This window comes from Aythya ferina (assembly GCF_964211825.1).
Source record: "Aythya ferina genome assembly, chromosome: 5".
NCBI classification, from domain to species: domain Eukaryota; kingdom Metazoa; phylum Chordata; class Aves; order Anseriformes; family Anatidae; genus Aythya; species Aythya ferina.
Window position 1 is genome coordinate 5,714,844 of NC_140301.1, and position 20,025 is coordinate 5,734,868.

The following is a 20,025-nucleotide window of genomic DNA, read 5'->3' on the forward strand; positions in this document are numbered from 1 at the left end:
TCGCTCTTTGGGCATGGGATTTCAAGTATTTCAGAAAGTTTAGAAACCTTAAGGCATATGAGAGCAAAAAACCATCCTTATTATGTAGGATCAGTCCTAAATCTAAATATTTAATGTTTTATGAAAATTGGATAAAAGACAGGTTTTGCATTTGGCAAATGTATTTCTCGAGGCCTGGACAACACAGTCTGTCAAAGGTCAGGACACCATTCTTGCAGGTACTAAAGAGGCTGCTAAGAACAGTATCACTGCAGAGGTGTTAGTGTCATTCCCCCTGAAATCCCAACTTCCTAGGCATGAGGCAGCAGAGGGGGAATAAATGCATTGCCTGCTTAACCTGTGCCAGTGCTGATGTCTTGCCACTGTTTCCAAAATGAGGGGAAGTTTTAATTTTAATTGTGGCTTTGGATCTGGCTTCGGCTCCCTCTCTGTGACAGGCTGGCTGCGTAAAACCAGACATTTCTCATCTATTCCCTGTATCATGCTTCATGTGTTGTGCTTTTCTATTTTTTAAATGAATATGGTACATCTTGTCTTTGAGAGTCTTGCCTAAGTTTTCAGTAGGGAACAAGCTGCAAGTACACTGATAATGGGTGGTTAAAGAATTGTATTTGTAGCATCTAGTTCAAATGAAGAAGAATTAGAAGAAGACTTCCACTGAGAGTTGGTCTGTGAGACGCAGCGTTGGTGAGATCAGCAGTAGCAGTGCTTCAGTGCTGTTTCACACAGCCTCTCTGATGCCCCTTTTTCTGTATCAGTCCTTCTCTGGGGAAGCAAAAACAAAGCTTCATCATGAAGGTGACTGAGCATTTAGGGGGGTGATTTCAGCATGCCGCCTGCTGGTTCAGTGATGTGGGTGCACCGAGAAAAGTCAATGTTTGCGGCTGTGGTTGGTGACATTATCAGATTTCCTAGTGCAAATACCTTTGAGTGGAGCAAGCCTTCGTTTTTCTTCCTAGGATCACTTAATGAGTCATTATTTACTTCAGTCTCACAGCAACATGAGACTTGATTTCTGGGAAAAAAATCTAATTGTGCCAAGGTTGTTGCTGAACAGGAGCAGCATGTTTCCTGTAACTAAGTTTCAGCTCATCACTTGGGAAGTTTCCAGATATAACTTGGTTGAGATTTTTTTGTGTTCTCCCATACATTCCCCAGGGCCTCCTTTTAGATAACGTCTAACTGGGTCATGAGTTTGGGAAGCCGTTTCTGGTTGGAAAAGGGGAATCCATTAGCAACACAGGAAAAAATGCCATAAAGTTTCGGATGTAAAGTTGGGAACAACTAGTGTTTGGTATGACAGCAGAATTTTCAGATGATCAGCTGTACAAAGAGGAACAGGGTGCACTCCAAGACCGCAGTGCTAGGTTTGTGTTTCACTACAACCCTCGAAGCCAAGTAGTTTCAAGGGTCTGAGTTTCCACTGTCCTGATGGTGCCTGGGCAGTATTAGGGGAAGAAACTTGTTTGTTTACTTTAAACTCCACTGGTCTGTTGTTCCCACACAGTGTTTTTTTTTTTTTTTTTTTTTTTTTTTAAGCCATGTAACAAAAGCATATATGCTAAGCAAGTTTATGGAGTGTCCTCTGACTTCTGGGACAGACTTTATGGTGCCAGGCCTAGCCCTGGAGAGATGGGGCAAATGATTGTGTTCATAGTCAAACCATGCGTCAGATGAAAAGGAGATGCATCTATCTTCCTGCTGCTGGGTAAGAGCAATTTCTAATCTTCACTCAGTTGGGAAGTTGTTCAGAAAACGTCCTTGCAAGCATGCAGGCTGTAGGAGAAAGAGGTGAAGGAAAAAAATGATGTGCTTCTCTGGGTTATCCCAGACAGTTTGCTACAGTGGTTTAGGAAGAAGTAGAGAAGGGTTTTTGACACTGTGACAGTATGTGAAGTCTGCCTCCTGCCCCCTTCTCGGCTGTGGGATCAATAGAAGCCATATTGGTATAAACCAGCTCTTAATTTCTGCGTGACTGCAGCGCTGGGCCCCGGTCTCTTATATATAGGTGCTGACTTCAGCAAAGCTACACTGATCTATGCCAGTTGGGGATTTGGTCCAAGATGGCAGTCTGAAATGCTGATAGGAAGTCTATCTCAATTTTATATTCAAAGTTTCTTAAATTTGACAGCTCTAGATCTGTGTTTTTTCTGCCTCTCTATTTCCCCCCACCTCTCCTACTTCCCTTGTGTGTTCTGTTTCTCAGCTTTGGAATTGCATCAAATTAAATCAAAGGGGATTTTTTTTTTTTGTCCCCAACTTGTTTTCCTTTTGAATGTCAATTCCAGTTGAAATACAAGAAGCTTTGGCTCAGCTCCTGAGGCATGAACTGACAGTAGCCTGTTCCTAGGATGTCTTTCCTCTTTAACAAAATATGTAATAGATATCTTGCAGGACAAGGATACGAGAAAGTTGTTGCAGATTTCTTTAAAATAGATCTAGGCAAGCAGTTGGTCATCTTACGTGTGGGTCGCCCCAGTTCTCTGACTGCTCGCTCGCAGCCTCAGCTCTATTAGTGGTGACTACTGGGGCTGCACAAAGCATTGCATAAATAATATGGAACAGGAAACACTCCTTGCAAAGTGAGACAGCTAAATTTTGCAAACTGAAAAAGGGAAGGAAAAAGGGGAATTCTGATTCTTGACATGCTTAAAGGGATGCTTCTTAGATGAAGACTTGACTACAGTTTGAGTGTCACCATGAAATCTTGACTGTTTGCCCAAATCCCATTATCATTCAGGAAGTTCATGATGAGTAGATTTAAGCTCTAATCATGCAAAGCATAGGAAAGTATGTGAGAATACCCACCTTTTATGGCATGGCATTTGTTGGCAGTATCAGCTTGGTTGTAGCAGGCGAGATTAAAGGATTAGGAAGCAAGCCAGATACCAAACTGCTGCTGCTAAAGTTGTAATTTGCCTTTATATTGATTACAGTGGATTTAAAGCCTTCAGCACAGCATCCTGTATCCTTATTTCTATGCTAGCTTGTAACTGTATATCTTTAATAAAATGGAGACCATGTTTCATAAGAAATGTGAGGTCTCCTGTTGCTGATATGTAACCTGTTAGTTTGGTCCACTTCTGTAGCTGTCTGTAAATCCATTTTTTTTCCATAATGTTTTCTGTGAGAGGGAAAACCAGGCTTGTAGAAGTGTTACTATCAGCAGAGAAACCTGTGCTGAAGTCTGTTCTTTCTCATAGTGGGGCAAGAACAAACTTCCTGGTCTCCTTTTTTCAGGATGCTGGAAGTGCACTGCCTGCCTGTGATCCAAATTATTTTCTGGATGAGGATGACTTACCAGACAAGCCCTAACACTTGTCCTCTAAATCCCTACTTGATTTCCTTTTTTTTCTCTGAAATTCAGACTATATTGATTCTACTTCAACAACAGAGGAATTCAACGTTTTTAAAAATTAAGTGGGAATATGAGGAGTCGAACGTTAAGCTCTTGCATAGCCTTACAACAAAAAAGTAAAGGCTTGGTTGGAAACCTTTCTGCAGGGCTCTATGAAAGATGTTTTGTGTGTTGTTATTATTATTATTATTGTTTTTGTTTTTAATAGCACTCAGGGAGCAAGCTAATAGGAAACACTTCTGACCTACTGAGGTAGCACAAAGGTAAACTGAAGCGTGATCCAGGCAAAGGGGAAATTCAGGGAAATTGCTCCATCAAGTGTTGAAAGGTAAAAGTGGCACTGCAGCTGAGGAAGACTAAAGTGTTCCTTAGGCCAGGAGCAAAGTGCTCTGCAAGCATCTCATACTGGTGAAACATGCAAAATCCCTATTGGTCTTCGTAGGAACAGATTTCACTCAGCGCGGTGTAACATTTTATGGATGGCCTTCGTTTTAATTTGATGTTCACTCCCCTAAAAACTGAAAACCAAGTGGAGTTGCAAGTTCAAGGCTCATCTTTTTCTTGTCCAACAGTTCTAATAAAAGCAAATATTTTGTGTGCTTGCAGATCTTGATCAACATAAGTTAGAAATTTACATGCTTTCATTTGAAATTGCACAATAAAGGTTGTAAGATTTGTAGGGAGAGAAGAGTAAGCAGTCATTTCACCTTGAATATTAGGAATCTTCTCTTAAATCTTAACAGATTTCAGGCTCGTCTACATGTGTGAATGTCCCTGAAATAACTTATAGCCTTAGATATTGTAGACTTTGTATTCTTCTGTCACGGAAATCAGAGCCATTGTTTCATTTATTTATTTGGCATATTTGCATTGCTCACATCTTAGGAAAAGTTCAGCATCCATGTATAGCCCTTAGATTTTATCAAAATGAGTTTTGGCTTCTAGAGTTTTGTACTATGTTTTGTTTTTAAGAAAAGAAAGCATTTGTTAAAAAAACAAAACAAAACAAAAACACAAAACTTGCTGGAAATATCAACTAGTTCAGGGATAACTTAAAATTATGACCTGATTTTTCTGAAAAACAAACAAACAAACAGTGTTATGAGTAAAGAGCTCTTCTAATTTTTTAATGTCATAAATACAATTTCTTCAGAATATTATAATTGTTTAGCTTTAAAAGCTATTGTTGATAGAGATTTTTAGCTGTGTGACAGATAATATGTAATTTTTTTCCTACTATTTTTGCTTGAAGTCATTCAATATTTGCCTGCTTCTGCCTGCTTCCCAGTGGCTGCCCAGGACTTCACAGAATCACAGAATTTCTAGGTTGGAAGAGAGCTCCAAGATTACCCAGTCCAACCTCTGACCTAACACTAACCAGTCCTCCACTAAACCATATCCCTAAGCTCTACATCTGAACGTCTTTTAAAGACCTCCAGGGACGGTGACTCCACCACTTCCCTGGGCAGCTCATTCCAATGCCTCACAACCCTTTCAGTAAAGAATTTCTTCCTAACATCTAACCTAAAACTCCCCTGGCTCAACTTAAGCCCATTCCCCCTCATCCTGTCACCAGGCACGTGGGAGAAGAGACCAACCCCCACCTCGCTACAGCCTCCCTTGAGGTACCTATAAAGAGCGATAAGGTCTCCCCTGAGCCTCCTCTTCTCCAGGCTGAACAAGCCCAGCTCCCTCAGCCGCTCCTCGTAGGACTTGTTCTCCAGGCCCCTCACCAGCTTCGTCGCCCTTCTCTGCACTTGCTCGAGCACCTCAATGTCCTTCTTGTAGCGAGGGGCCCAAAACTGAACACAGTACTTGAGGTGTGGCCTCACCAGAGCCAAGTACGGGGGCAATCACTTTCTTATCGCTGCTGGCCACTCTGCTTCTTATACAAACCAGGATGCTGTTGGTGTTCTTGGCCTCCTGAGCACACTGCTGTCTCATATTCAGCTGACTATCAACCAATATTCCCAGGTCTTGTACCTTCAGGAACCCTGAAACTTTGTACTGTTATATTGCCTCTTTCTCCATGTGCTGAATGAGGTTGGTGGAGTGTACAAATCCTAAATTCTTTTGTCAGCCTAGGAAGCAGGTGCTGAATACTGATGCTGCTAGCTGTCCAGGCAGAGGCTGAAGCTGAGCAACCTTCTGGCCTTACCCTGTAGCTTTATCTCATGGGGTAATGACAGAACTTAGGGAAATGGGCAGCAGGGTGGCAAAGTCCTTAATTCTGAGCTAGATTTGGAATATGTAATTAATAATAATAATAATAATAATAATAATAATAATAATCCAGAGCTTTTTAATTGCCTTAGAGGCTACAGCTTGGGATTCATCCTGCCTAACATTAGACAATATGTATCTAAGCTAGCTTGTAATCAGAGGGTAGAGGTAATTTTTGTGTGTGATTCCAATGGCAAAGGTTAGTCACCTGCCGGTGTGCTCCCCTCCCTGCTCCTGCACCCAGTTTGTATGTACGAGCAAGCAATTTATTTTACAAATAGAGCTTTTATGAAAATATTTCCAAATGCCTCCTTTTGTTGTAAATGCGTTAAGTCACTGCTTGCAGCAGCCCAGTCTGAGAGGCACTGCGTGTACCACCTCATTTACCAGCGCCTCTGGTCAGCATACAGATAAAGCAACCAAAACCCCTACTTCTTGGGGGCTGGAACTAGATGATCTTCAAGGTCCCTTCCAGCCCAAGTCATTCCACGATTCTTTCAGCAATGAGCACGGAGGGTGAGTTACCTGCCTAGGACCTCTTGCCTTCAGCAAGGTGGTGCAAAAGCAGGTGTTGGGATGGCTTCAGGTGCCTCCCTGAGTTGCAGGGAGATTTTTTTCTTTTTAATAGTGATTTTTTTTAGTAGTGAATGTGTCAGCACTGCTGAGAGCAGTAATTGCTGGGGGACTTGTCTGCTGAGAGTAAAGAAAAGGAGGCTGAGTCAGAGCAGAGTGATACTGTTTTTGGTCTAAAATCCTGAACCCTCCCTCCACTACTGTGCAGAATAACAGGTGTAACCACAGGCTTTCCCCGCTGACACCCCTGGCCCAAACTAATTTAGGTTTCTAAGCCTGTGGAATGAATACAACATGATGGAGCCAAAATTTATGGAAAAATATCCATGCTAATACAGACTGTAAAATAAATGCAAACGAAGGCTCAAGTAAAGCAGCTTTTATTCACATGAAAAAATAAACCTGTTCGCTCTGATAATCAATTAAAATATTATACAATCAGGCGATCACAGATGTAGAAGCTTATCCTCCTTAAAGTCATTATAAATCACATCCTTTCCTAAATCTCTCTATTCCCTCTTATTGCTTATATTATATTCCCTGCCTGGGTATCATTTTCATTGCTAAACATACTGTTTGCCAGTCAGTTTATTAAGGTTTGTCTTGATAGTGCCAAAACAAATGATCTTTTTCAAAGATGAAAGGAAGCTTAATATTAAAATAATAATTTCATTTATTTGCTAGCAGAGTCTAATTATTGTAGAAATTGGCACATGAAGTCTCTGAGGTGATGTGGCATTAGTACGTCAACAGGAGCCTGCTTTGAAGTTGACCTGTCTTCTTGGTGGTGTTGGGCATAGCAGGTCTTCTGGGATATAACATGGGGAAAGGAAACCTTTTTTTTGAGGGGTGTGGGGAAAGTTGTAGGGGGGCAGGGAGGACAATAATACTGTTCTTAGAGACTGCCTTGCCTTTGCCTTGTAAAGATGCTGAATGCCACTTACCCCAATACCTATACAGGCTCTGCTTTAATGTAAGATGCAGCTCTGGGTGTTCCTAACACTGTAAACTTCTTGATCTTCAGTTATGTCATTACAAAGCTGATACATCTCTGCTAAAAGACAACTTAAAATAAAAAGACATCCTGGGACTGCTGGTACGAAGCCCCAGCAAATGTTTTTCACTACTCCACTTCTGAGAACTGGGGCTTGAAAAAGAGCTTTCTATACCAGCAGTGATATGAACACATAGGATAACAAGCTAAATTTAAGAATAGCAAAGTAGCTTTAAAGGGCATGGGACAACTAAACAAAATGTGAAACTGCTGGTTCTGTGTGGGAGCTGCTGTTTGGTGACATTGGGTTTGCAGCCATCCTGCCAATAAAGCTGAGTAATGTCAGAGTAAATCCAGAGTGCTGCGAGTGCAGCAGGGCTTGAAGAGCAGTGTTGGATGGAGGGCCCTGAGTTGGGGACACAAAAGCAGACCCTTATAGACTCTTATGCTGGACCTGAAACTGTTACCAGCCAACTTTAAGACTGCATGAGTACACCAACATGGTGCTGGTTTATATAAAAGAGCTATTATGAATGAGAAGCAAACCTACTAAACAGTGTTCCAAAACCAGGCTTGAGAACGTATGAGATTTAAATTAAACATGTTTATTTTTCCTAGGGTTGCATTGGTGCAGACAAACCCAGTGGCAAGGAAAGCTGCCAATGTCAAGGCTGTGCTAGTGCTGGTGTTCCGTAGTAGGAGCACCAAGAGACAGAAGCTACTAACCATTGGCATGCTTTTAAACCCCAAACAATCAATGCCACTTCACTTGTGTTAATTTAATCCTGCTGATTTCAGTGTCAATCCTTTGAATTTGTCAAGACTAGACTTTTTTCTTAGGTTTTTGTCAGTGGGGAGCTACTATTGAGCGAGTGAAGCGAGTCTTTAATTTAGACATTATTTATTTTAGGCACTATTTATCTATGGCTAAAGATGCAACATAGGGCTTTGTCAGATTTTAATGTTGTTTTTTTTTTTTTGTTGTTGTTATGGAATTTGGAGGAGAGCATGGGATCCTGGGACAGCGGTCCCAGTGCCCCAAGGCTTTGAAACTATCATCCGCAGGAGGTGGGACACTTGGTAAATTCAGTGCAGGGGGCTAAAGTCCCTTCCCTGTTTGAATCCTAATTTTATCAAAGTTGTTGCATTGAAATCTAGTTTAAAGAAACATGTTTCTTCTGCAGTGTTTGAGATTTGCTTTTTTGCAAATTTGCTCTTTGAGATTTGCTTTTTTTTCTTTACTGATAAATAATTAGTGTGGAATTATATTTTAGTGACTGCTGCTTAGCTGAACCTGGACCAGTTTTCTTCTGAGTTATTGGTTGTTAGTTTCTGGCAGTCCTCTTCATAAATCCTTGGGATTATTCAATTTCTGACCTTCTAGTGTTATTTATTCCTTTGACAAAGCTGATGGGCCTCCAACCTCTCCTCGCTATAACCCTGCCTGAGGTAATAAGCGAGCTATAAAAGTTCAGCTGCTTCAGAACTGGGATGAATTGGCTGAAAATTTCCACCTAAAGACATGTTTCAAGTTCATCTGTATTCAGTCACAATTCCTGCTGCCTGAGTATCTTGGTGTCCTGTTCATTCTAATGGCAGCTATTGGACATTGACACTGAAAGCTGTCTTTAAGCTTCAGTGTGGGTAACTTCAAGCCCACAATGTGATAAATCTAGCCTTGGATGTATTGAGACCATTAAAAAGAGATGAACGTGAGCTACCAATTCTCTTCTTGAATGTGCTAACACTCTGCTTGTTGAGTTTGATTTCAATGGCTCCAGGAATTCAACTTAATTTTTAGCATTCTCTTCACCAGAGAAGGCAATGTGTTTGCATTAGATTTTAAAATGTATTTAGACTTGAATAAGTTTGCATATGTGTTGTTAAGTATTCTGCTTTCAAATTTCTTTGCTGTACAGGGGGAGGAGGACAGCTATTGATAATTTTTCTGAGATGGTTTTGGCAGAGAGGAGCCAGCCTGGTGACAGGCCCTGCATGCTCAGCTTTGGAAATAACTGCTCCGATCCTTTCCTGGCATGCATGCTCTGGCCAGAAAGATATTTTGACATTTTTAATGTGATATGAAAGCATATGGATATCCTCCTGTGAAATACAATGAACTTACGTGTTTTATGTCACTCTGCTTTGAGACAGCTGGAACCGAAGACGGGCTGTAACTGTAAACACAATTAGTCCTTTTTCTTTCCATCTGTGTGGATCACAGCCCCCCTGCCTCCTGTGCTTTCAGACCTGTAAGGTCTACCTGCCCCACCTGCAAGTGACAGGGCATGGAAAGGTGCCAGGCAAACTGGGGCAGCTAGGCTTTCATGTCTAAGGTTGAATTAATATTTTCTCTGGCTGTGCAAGTGTTAAATGAACTCTTACACCAAAAGATCCTTGTGAAAAGGTTGTGAGAGAACCTTCAGGTTGTTCTTGAGAAAAGAAGGGTGGGTGGGAAAAAAGACCTTGTTGCTGTCATTTGCGTCACAAAGCTCAAAAAAAAAAAAAATCTAGGGGTTTTATTAGGCCAGGTTGTTGCTGTCTGGTCCTAACAGGAGCTTAACCTTTGATAACTCACTTTTGTTGGCCAAAGACAAATTTTGGTGTTGAGCAGATGTGGTGTGATGGGTTTCTTTTGCCTTTTAAAACATGGTGCGATGGTAACAGGAGCATCTCTGGGGCAGCGAGGAGGGAAAGATGTGCCCTTGGGAGCTTCTGGATCAGCAGGGCACAGCCAGGCAACGAGAATCATGGCATGGGCATGGGCATGGAGAGGAGGGGGTGGCCAGTGGGGTGGGGGGTTGCATGGGGAGGGCACACGCATGGCGGTAGAGTGGTTTCCTGGGCTTCCATTGTGTAGTGGCAGCAGCAAAGGCTGTCACCTTGCTCTGGGCACCACACCCAACGCAAGCAATGGGGAAGGAGTGTGCCAGCCTTGATGGCAACTGGAAAGAAGCTGCTGTAACCATCCTCCCTGGGCTTTAGGAGCTGGAGGAGGGCATCTGGCACGTGCGTGCTGCCGCTGGGTGAGCCCCCATCCCGCTGGCTACTGGAGAGCGCTTGCACAAGGGCAGCCCCAAAAAGCCTTTTGCAGCCCTTAGTGCTGTCCCCTGTGCTGCAAGCTGCCTGCAAGGAGCATATTGACATCTCTGCGATGCGCTCGGATTTCAAAGGCGGTCCTCCGAACCAGCTGCATGTGAAGAAATCGAGCAAATTATTTTAATATTTTTTTTTTTGAAGATACCATGCCAAGCCTTTTGAAATGAAAGCTGGGGCAGGCCTAGTGGAGATTAATGTAGGAAAAATGCTGCTGGCTTGATAAGCCACAGATGTCTGTGAGATTTGCTGAGGCTGTTGACAGCTCGTGACGGTTTGCAGCTTGCGACGTCCCCCTGTCCTTGACACATGCTGCTGGTGTGGGGCGGTGGTTGGGTGAAGGGTTGGAGGCAACCTGGAAGATAAACAAAGTTTTAGGCCTGGTCTAGACCCAGCCTGTTGTTACAGGGGTTTCTTGCATCTCTTTAGGCAGAAGGAGTAGTACTTCTAGCAAAATAACTTTGCTACAGGCAACCCGGATTATAAATGTAATGGCAAGATCTAGGCTCGTGAAGTTCTTTGAAAGCATGGGATGGTGATGTAAACATAACTCACTACAATGGTTTTTAAGCAACATTTATTTTTTTAAGAGAAGACCTTCATTAAGTCCTATCAGTTAGTACCAGCGAGTTTAACAACCCAGAAGCAACTCATACAACTCTCCCTCTTTAAGAGCATCCTCTCATTGCACTGCTACAGTCACTCTGCAGAGTGTGACAGAAAGTCCCCCTGCAGCCCATTAGGAGATAAGATTTATGAAAATATCTTAAGCTTACATCAGGAAAAGCAAAATTACTTTTCTCAAAACACGGCAATGTTTTGAGTCTCAAAACATGGCAATTAAGTTGATTTGCTCTTCTATCAGTTCATGTTTGTATTACTTTATTTTTAGGGAGATGCTATTAGATAGACCACCTTTGAATCAAGCTCTGTTTTCACAATATCAATGTCTTCACTGATTCTTGGAGATCATGTACATGTGAAGTTATCCCCTACATATTGTCAGTGACCTTTCCTGCAGAAATCTCATGGGTATCATCCTCTGCTTGGATTAATGATCTTTCAAGCCAGCAGTCCCAAATGCTCTGATATCGTATGTTCAGGTCTATTTTAGACAAACAAGGAATTTAATTAAATTTGCTGTTTTCATTTTGAAGCTTTCTTCCATCACCTTGAAATACCATTGTACGTGCTGGTGTTTATGCGCACCTTCTTGGTCCCAGTACTTTCAACATCTGGATAACATTAGAACTGGAATAATCCCCAGTGCCCAACAGGTATCAAACAGATACAGAAAACACCTTATCCAAAATGTTTTGAACCAAAACAGTCTTTGCATGTTTCACCAGAATGGCAAATTTCCCTATTAAATTGTGATAAGCATTAGGTAAGGAAGGATATTCACATAATCTTGAAATGGATTTAGTGATTTAAAAGCAGGTTTCTCTTTAATATGAACCTCTACAGGTGTTTGTAAATTAATTGGAAAAATATTGGAGCCTTTCTTGTAATTCTTACTGTCACTTTTCCCTATCAGCAGCCTTTGTCGCATACCAGGGTGGTTCAGTTGGCCGTGTCTAATCAAAATATTTGGAGGAAACTGATTTTTAGCATTCATTCTTATTCGGAAAATGTCTGTGTTGGTACCATATGCAAGTTTGATGGGTAGTTGAACAAGCATTTCCATGAATGCTGTGCTGGGGTAGCAGGACAAAAACATCCCATCATTTGGGAAGGAAACGGTAATGGGATTGTGCCTCGATCTCTCTAGACAAGATTTCTCTTATGTGCTTCTTCTGTGGTACCAAACCTGCAGTTAGGATTTCAACATAGTTTGTGCTTCTCTTACGTGAATCTGTAGGGTAAGACAAAGAGTGGTTTAATAAGGCTGTAACAAAGAGCGTGAGTAAAGAGTTTTGACTAATTTATGTACTGGAGTAGTTTTTGACAGACAGCTGTGCTGTAGCTGAGCTATGACTTCCGAGTGGCTCCTAGTGCCTTGCATCTCATGCTCTTAGTGGTTTTATGTTGTTCAAATCCATTACTTGTGGGAAGGAATGGGTCTGTAGTATGAAAATGTCCTAAAGTGGGCATCTGAGTAAAATTCCTTGTAAAGCTTTCTTTGTGGAAATAATAAAACAAAAAACAGAACTTGCTGTATAAAATGACAAAAGTGGCAGTGCTACATAAAACCCCTGCAGGACTGATTTTAAAAAGAATAAGGGAAAAGTGTAATTTATGCCTAGATAATTAGTGGTGGTTTACCACTGAAATGTACACCACTTGGAGGAATAGTCACTGGAGCCTTTCACACCTGCACGGGGTATGAAATTCCAAACAATTAAAACAATTAATATTTCTTTCTGAACAGAAGACATCTATTATGCTTTAGCAAAAAGCATATTGCAGGAGTGAAAACAAATGTGGTAAAGCAGAACATGCAATAATGGAAAATGTACTGTCAGATTTTCTGACACATCTTTTCATTCCAGAAATTAAACATTGAGTCATTTTGTGAGTGAGTGGTATTTGCAAGACTGAATTTGTCATAATATTCCTTGTAAAAGGCTTTTGCTTTCAAAGAACGGTAACAGGGAGCTGTGGTTTTGCTTGTTTAAAAAAAAAAAAAAAAAAGTTTGAGTTTGGTCTTCTGGTTGAAAACTAAAAATAAGTAGTATGGGGTTAAAAGTCATCTTAAAATTGGATAGCTTGTCTGTATTTCTACTTATATCCTAGCTGAAAGGAAGCATGTAGGAGGGGATTCCATTCATGTTTTTATATTAAATATATAGTTCCCTTTGTCCCGTCCTTGCTGTGTAGGTGTTCCCTCTCTGTTTATCCAAAAGGGAAAAAATGCTCTCTGTTGATCACTTCAGTTTTACACTTTCATATTTAATGGATGTCATTAAATTCTGTGTTAAAGGAAAACCAAGACCAATCAACCAAAAAAAAAAAGTGTATACATGAATGTACTTTGAGAAAGGGAGAAGGTAAAAAGAAGGGTCTTTTAGTTGACAACTCTAAATATCTTTCCTGAGTATTTGTGGGAATCTATTGAAACAATTCCCTTAGAAGAAAAGAGATAAATTGTTTGACAAAAAAACATTTGACTTAGTGCATGTTTTCATGGTCAACTTTGTACAGAAATGGTGAAAAAGCATTCAAGAAAAGGAAAACTGAAATCCTCCTTTGCAGTTCTTGTGCAAAGCAGCCAGAGCCCCCAGGCTCTGCAGGCACTCGGAGCCATCCCTCTCCTGGTTCCCTATTTTTGGATGTCTGGAGAAGGTCAGTGGGAAACATAACCCGTGGTTCCTAAGGCAAAAGCAGCCTGGATTATCATTCACGAGAAACTAAAGATGGATTGCTAGCAGAGAGCAAATAATTTCTGCTAATAGTATTTCCTAGATGAACAAGCAGCTTAAATTTCGGCTGTTCAAAATTAGTTGCTGACTTAGAAAAATGTTCAGGTCAAGTTTTTTCCTTGGCCAATTACTCATTGCTGCTATCTAACTTTTGATACCTATTTATTGCTGCGGAGAAAATATTTCAGGAACCTATCTGGACAAAGCCTTCCAATATTTATATTAGGAACACAATTGTTTATCAAATTAAGAGGAATATATCTTATATATTCAGAATTGTATGTTTTGTTTTAATGTGCAATTGCCACACTTGTTCAAGAAGCCTAGGATTGAGTGTAATCAATACTTCGTATGTTTTATTAGAAATTGCCATGGAAAGCAAAACGTGCAGCAGATCACGGGTTGTTTGGAAATCCCTTGTTTTCCTGGTGGTTGTCTCATGTTGAGGCTTCTGGGCTCAGGGAATGATTGCACTTGTTGTGGCAGGTACCTCTGTCCCCAGCCCATCCCTGACCAGGAATTCTGGCTTTGTCCTTCTCATGCCTATTGGTGACTGTGACTCTCGTAAGGAAAGGGCTTGCCTCCTCCAAGAAAAGCTGGATTTGTGTTGTCTTGTAAAAATCTCATAAACATTAACTAAAATAATCACATCTTAAAGTACGTTTCAAAGTTGTGTTTTAAAATTTTCATCCTTCACAAGGGGAGAAAGCACCAATTTCATTGTTCAGCAACTAGCAAAAGTTGATTTATGTCTTCTTTTGACCCAGTCAAGCAGAAGAGGAGCAGCTGAAAATGTGACCAATAAAAGTTAAAATAAAGAGGAGGAAATGCTATATAACAGAAGCAAAGGGATATTATTAGCTCCTGCACTCTACTAGGGAAGATCCAAGGAATGCGAGAAGCTCGTTAGGAGGCCGAGGAAGTTTCCCGGAGCCTCCCATACCCCTCTCCCACAGGCTGGCTCCCAGGGCTGGCATTCCCACCAAGCTCTGCTGTGTAGAAGCAGCTTAGAGGATGAAAACTGAACTTTCTGTGCACTGTGTTTATCAAATTGGGCAGAAGGCGAGTGACTGATGGCATGTAGGTAAGTACAAGAACTGCTGGACAGGCCTTGAATATTGCATAGGATTGCTCTGCTCAGAGGATGCCACACTCATAACATGGAAAACCAGGGTTTCTGTCCTGCAACTGCTCCGGACACTGCTTAGTCTGACAGTGTGACCTCCCCCACCTCCTCTTTTTTGACCACTTGTTTCCTACCTCAAGCCATCCACCCCGTGACCTTAGTAGGCTGGCAGCAAGCATGAGATGTTGCAGTGCACTCAAATTCAAGTTTCTGCAAGGAGTGAAAAGGCAAGAAAAATTACACTAGTGGTGTTTAAAAAAAAAAAAAAACAAAAAACAAAAAACAAAAACACAACACTTTTGCCTCAGCTTCATTAAAACAAAATTAAGTTCTTCATACAGGAAGCTATAGGGCAAAGAAATAGAATTTATAGAATAGAACCCTGGAAAACTGGCATGTGAGACTGTATGAAGTCAGATCTAGCTGGGGATCACTTTTGTGACTGTTCTCTGCACATCTTCCCAATTCAATTCTTCTTTCTGAGACAGTCAAACACTGCACAATGTGCTACATGAGATACCATTGATGCTTGCATAGCAGCATGAGTACTTCCCCATGCCCGCTTGAGTATACCTTCTGTGACAGTCTGCAAGATGGCATTCATTGTTTTCATAAGTGCATCATGTTGATGCTGATAGCTATCACAGGATCAGCTGAGGCACACAACAGCTTCTCAATTGTTAGCAGCTTGTAATGAGCTATCAAATTGTAAAGAGAAACCCTTTCAATTAGTCTCATACATATAGCATTTAATGTTATGAAAAGGTTGTAATCTTTTCCGTGTTTTTCTGAAGTTGGCGAATTCCTTACATACAGGGGCCACTCACTTTCTTTTGTGTTACTCTTCAGCTTAATTAATTGGAGTATTTAGTTTTTGTGTCTCAAGATAATGAACTAAAACACTTAGAAAAACTGTCTTGTGGCTTTTCTTTACAATTCCTGCTAGCAACTTTTCTCCAACTTGGTATTGCAGTCCTCAGGAATACTTATTCCCATTTTGTCTTGGCTCAACCTCTCATGCAACATACAATGCAGTTTCTCCGCTAATCTTTAATCTTCTGAGTAACATTTCTCCGGTGTTACTATTTCAGATGGTTTGTTAATGTCCAGCCATGAGAGATCTATTACATCAACCTTCTTTGACACTTTTTCTAGAAGAAAAAGTAATTTAATTGGGCACACGCAATACCTGTTAAGTTTGTCTAGGATATAAACTCGCTTTCCATCTTCCTCAAGTTTTTCATTCTTTCCTTTCCTTCAAGATTTCTTTTCAAGTAGTAATTACCTAAATGTAACTGTTTGGTGTAATTTCTCTGATTGCTATTTTTAAATATGGGCACTGTGTTCTTGGACTCTGGTCAGCTGGAGTCATCTGCAACCTGACAGCTTCTTCTTTCTTTTGTTTCTGCTTCTGCCAGCCTCGATATATTTCATCCTTTGAGTTTTGCTGCCATCTTAGTTGTGATCATCCCATATCCTCATTATTATCTATATCAACCTGTTTCATCTTGAAAACTGAGATCAAATTCTCATTTAAAGCTGTACTTAGATCATCCTCAATCTGTGTCCTATCCGTATTGTATGGCACCCTCCCCCCCCCCCCCCCCTTTTTTTTTTTTTGCTCCCTACCTCTCTGGGTTCTCTTATTTTTACAAAATAGTCTTGCTTTTGTTTTTTTTTTTTTTCAAGATAATTTTCAAATTTGCAGAATGGCATTTGTTCAAGCTGTATGCAAAATGGACTATATTTTAAACAGACAATATGATATTTTTCATGGACCTTTGAAACTTTTTCAAAATCTGTTTCACACTTCTTAAAATCGATTGTATGCCATTTTAGTGAGACATTATTTAAAAACAAAATCTAAAAAAGAAAAGCAACAGCTCCCATACTGCAGATTGGAAATTAGTTTGTCCTTAGCAAGTGAGATGGTTTTGGCAGCAATCACGCTAAACAGGGATTTTCCAATCTTGGCTGCTAACATGAGATTCCTTGTTTAGGATCACATTGCTTGTAGATTACAGAATTGGCCACAGAATAGACACACTACTCAAATGACAGATTTGTCCAACCTGTGCCGTGTTACAGGAAACGGGGCCATGTTTTGTAAACCAGAGCTAATATTTTCCATCTGTAACCAAGTACAAGACTGATGAAGGACATAAAGAATATTCCGCAATGGAGAACCATTGCAGAAAGAAATCTTGAGCCTTAAATTGCATTTCATTTTTGTTTATTTCTCTCATTATTTGTAGTGTCTTGAAAATAAATATAATTCTTTTCTAGTATAGTACATCTTAAACAGTCCAAAGCAGCTATAATCAGATTCACCAGAGAGCCTTTCAAAGTTCTTCCATGCTTTAAGACAAAACATTTCCATTTAGTAGCTGACTTTGTAACATTCCCATGAAAAGCGCATTGCGTATGTTATTGGGTGGAATGTCAAGAATGGATCATTTTGGAGGCTTCCTGCCTCTCCAAGGAGGGATCCTTTCTAAAGGATCTGAACAGGCTCTGACAATATTTTTTTCATTTTTTTTTTTATTTTTCTGGTATACCCAAACAGATATGTTATGAGAAAACCAAGACTCACTTCTCCCACTTCTCCCCTATCCCAGCAATCCCCCTGAACATGACAAATCTAGAAATGAAGCACAAAGTATCAGGCAAAAAGAGCTTCCTATTTCTCATTCGAAGCATGAGAAAAATTCAGTCTTCAATGCAGCATCCACTTCCACTAATGCCTTAGTACTTGGGGATAGTCAGCTTTGGGTAACTGTTAATGGGTATTTTTCTTATAGTAGTGCTAAACAGCCCTACTGAAGTACTGCTTCCTCTTCACAGGTGTGTGTGTTGAGGCAGGGGGAACCCTCCTAAACAACTCGGGGTACCTACCTCTGATAAACAACTTGAGTTATCAGCCTCAGAGGTACTTGGTAGTCAGTGAACAGAAATAAAAATCAATCTGTTCCTGAAACAGGTATCTCCAGTAGGTTGGATGATGCGTTGCGGACCCCAGAAATGAATTAATGGTAGTTGGATGTCCTTGTGTCTTTGTATTTGGCTCTAAGTATTTCTCCTAGGCTGTGGTGCCTGCAGCACTCATAGGGCTGTTTTAACTGGTGTGAAAATGCTCTGTGAACAAAGTAAGTCATCCTCTGCTCAGTTGTATCTGATAGCAAATGACTGGGAAAAGCCCATGAGTGGCACGTGTTATTCCACCAGTGGTAAAATATTGGTTAGTAATAATATATTTCTGATAGGGAGAGACAAATTATTTCTCGGTGCTTATAACACAGCTATTTTCAAGCAAAGTTTAGTATCAAACAAAATGTTTTTCTAATACTGAGTGAAAAACTTCTCCAGGAGCAAACGGGCTGTGTAAGGGGAATCTTGGTGCCCCACCGTAAGGTAACAGTGTCAGGGATGGCTACTTCAAAGAAGCTGTCATCCTATCTCAAGCAGTTAGTGTATAAAAAGAGTGGTGGAAACAATTGGCGATCAATCTTTTTTAAAAGAGAAAGAACTCCTTGCTGGTTGGCATGACAGGGGTGTGTGTTTAGGAGTAGGCATGCTCCAAGTTCCTACTTTTACCAAAACAAACCTAGGGCTGCTGCCTCTAATCAGCTCCTGCCTGTTGCATCTTCCCCTCTCATCCCTGTGCTCTGCTTGCACCTCATGCTTTCAGCAATGGAACTTGTAGAGGAATGTTTGTTTGGATATTTTAGCATCCTCTCAAGGACGTTAAATCAGTAGGATTGCAAATATGCAAATGTACTGTGGTAAACTGCTTTGGTGTGCTGCTAGATACAGGTATGGTTGTATTAATCATGCCATCCCCATCCATTACACATAAGACAAAATAGTTTCAGGGCTGCGCTGGACTGAGGGCTCATTTCTGCCTGTACTCTACAACATATCTAGGATGAGTAACAAATTTATTGTCGGTGTCTTCCTGGTACAGGAAGTACAGTCAGGACAAAAGTTTGCAGTTGTCTTCCTCTAAGTTGTAAGGCATTTTTTCCCATAAGTACTTCCTTTCATTTAATAGCTGTTATCAAATGTAACTCACTATTCTCATATGAATGGTTGTCTCATGTTTTCCTGGAGAAATGTGTATTATACAGTGAATATGGAGATGTTTATAAATTTAGTGAAAATTCGGGTTTTGGAGTAGCACTGGCATTAGATGAGGGCTGGAGAAAGATTTTCAGCAATTTTGATGTTAAACCTCTTCTCTGAATGTCGCCAGCTGAAATACAAGGATGGAGATAATCCTGCAGCAATCTGTTTTCCTGCTTCTCTGTTCTCTGTATTAGCCCTTGACATCCTGCCTCCAAACACCCCAGCCACACAGAGCTGGGTCAGCTTCCACTGAAGCAAGGACAAACCTTCTCAAACGCAGCCTTAGGTTTGGAATAAGTTGTGTGGTTCAGAGATTATGTTTTGACCAAAAATCAAAATCCCAATGTGCTGAACCCCATGAAGGCACCTCTTCCTGCCGTTTCCAGCACTCTGCTGGAGCAACACAAATTACTGATTATCCGCCATTCTCCACCCTTCTGTTTTGATTACTTAACCCTGGTGCTCCTTTTTACCATAGTGCTCCCCACAGCTTCTCCAAGTAACAGAAAAAATACGGAGAAGTTATTGGGTAGTCTTGTTCTCTTGCTGGATGAGACGTGATGAAATAGAGTAGCAATTCTGGCAAAGTATGATCTTTGACCACCAAACATGTCCTAGTGCCAAAATCTGACTCAAATGCTGGTGGTCTGACCCGAGTCTGATGAAAAATGAAACAGGACTGCCCTCCAGCCTCACTTTTCTCTTTTGGAAAACAGCTCAGAAATGGCAAAGGCTCTCCAGCCCCTCTCTTTAGCAACCCTCACACATATTCTATGCTTGGACATATTTGCATTTGTCGCAGCTTGTCCCAAGAGCTCAGCCAAGTCAGGGATTCAGCTTTACTAATCCCAGGCAGTTTCCTGCAAGATTAAGTATCAGGAAAAGAAATATGTTCTCTTATAGCAAAACTAAACTTCTACCCTCTAGCCTCGTGCCAGAACCAGCACTGCCACTCGCTCCAGTTTTGGTGATGGAAGGGAAGGCAGATGCTCTGGCTGCCTTCAGCCTCCTTCCCATCCACCCCAGAGCCTGTGAATTAGTGATAAATCAGGCCTCAGTTTTAGGCTATCAGCATCCCATAGCACGTGCACAACTCCTAAGTAGAGTTTTGGCTGCACCAAAATTGGTCTCTTGTATGGGCAAAACATGATCTTGAAACCAAAGCCTG

General features: G+C 41.0%; 1 long non-coding RNA gene across 1 annotated transcript in view; it reads left to right on the plus strand.

Moving 5' to 3' along the window:
* The first annotated feature begins 1,554 nt into the window (after window positions 1–1,554).
* LOC311437675 overlaps window positions 1,555–20,025 on the plus strand; it is a 29,552-nt gene continuing 11,081 nt past the window's right edge. Inside the window, exon 1 of the long non-coding RNA XR_014693634.1 lies at window positions 1,555–1,708. This is a non-coding gene — a long non-coding RNA (uncharacterized lncRNA). The remainder of the gene's footprint in view (window positions 1,709–20,025) is intronic.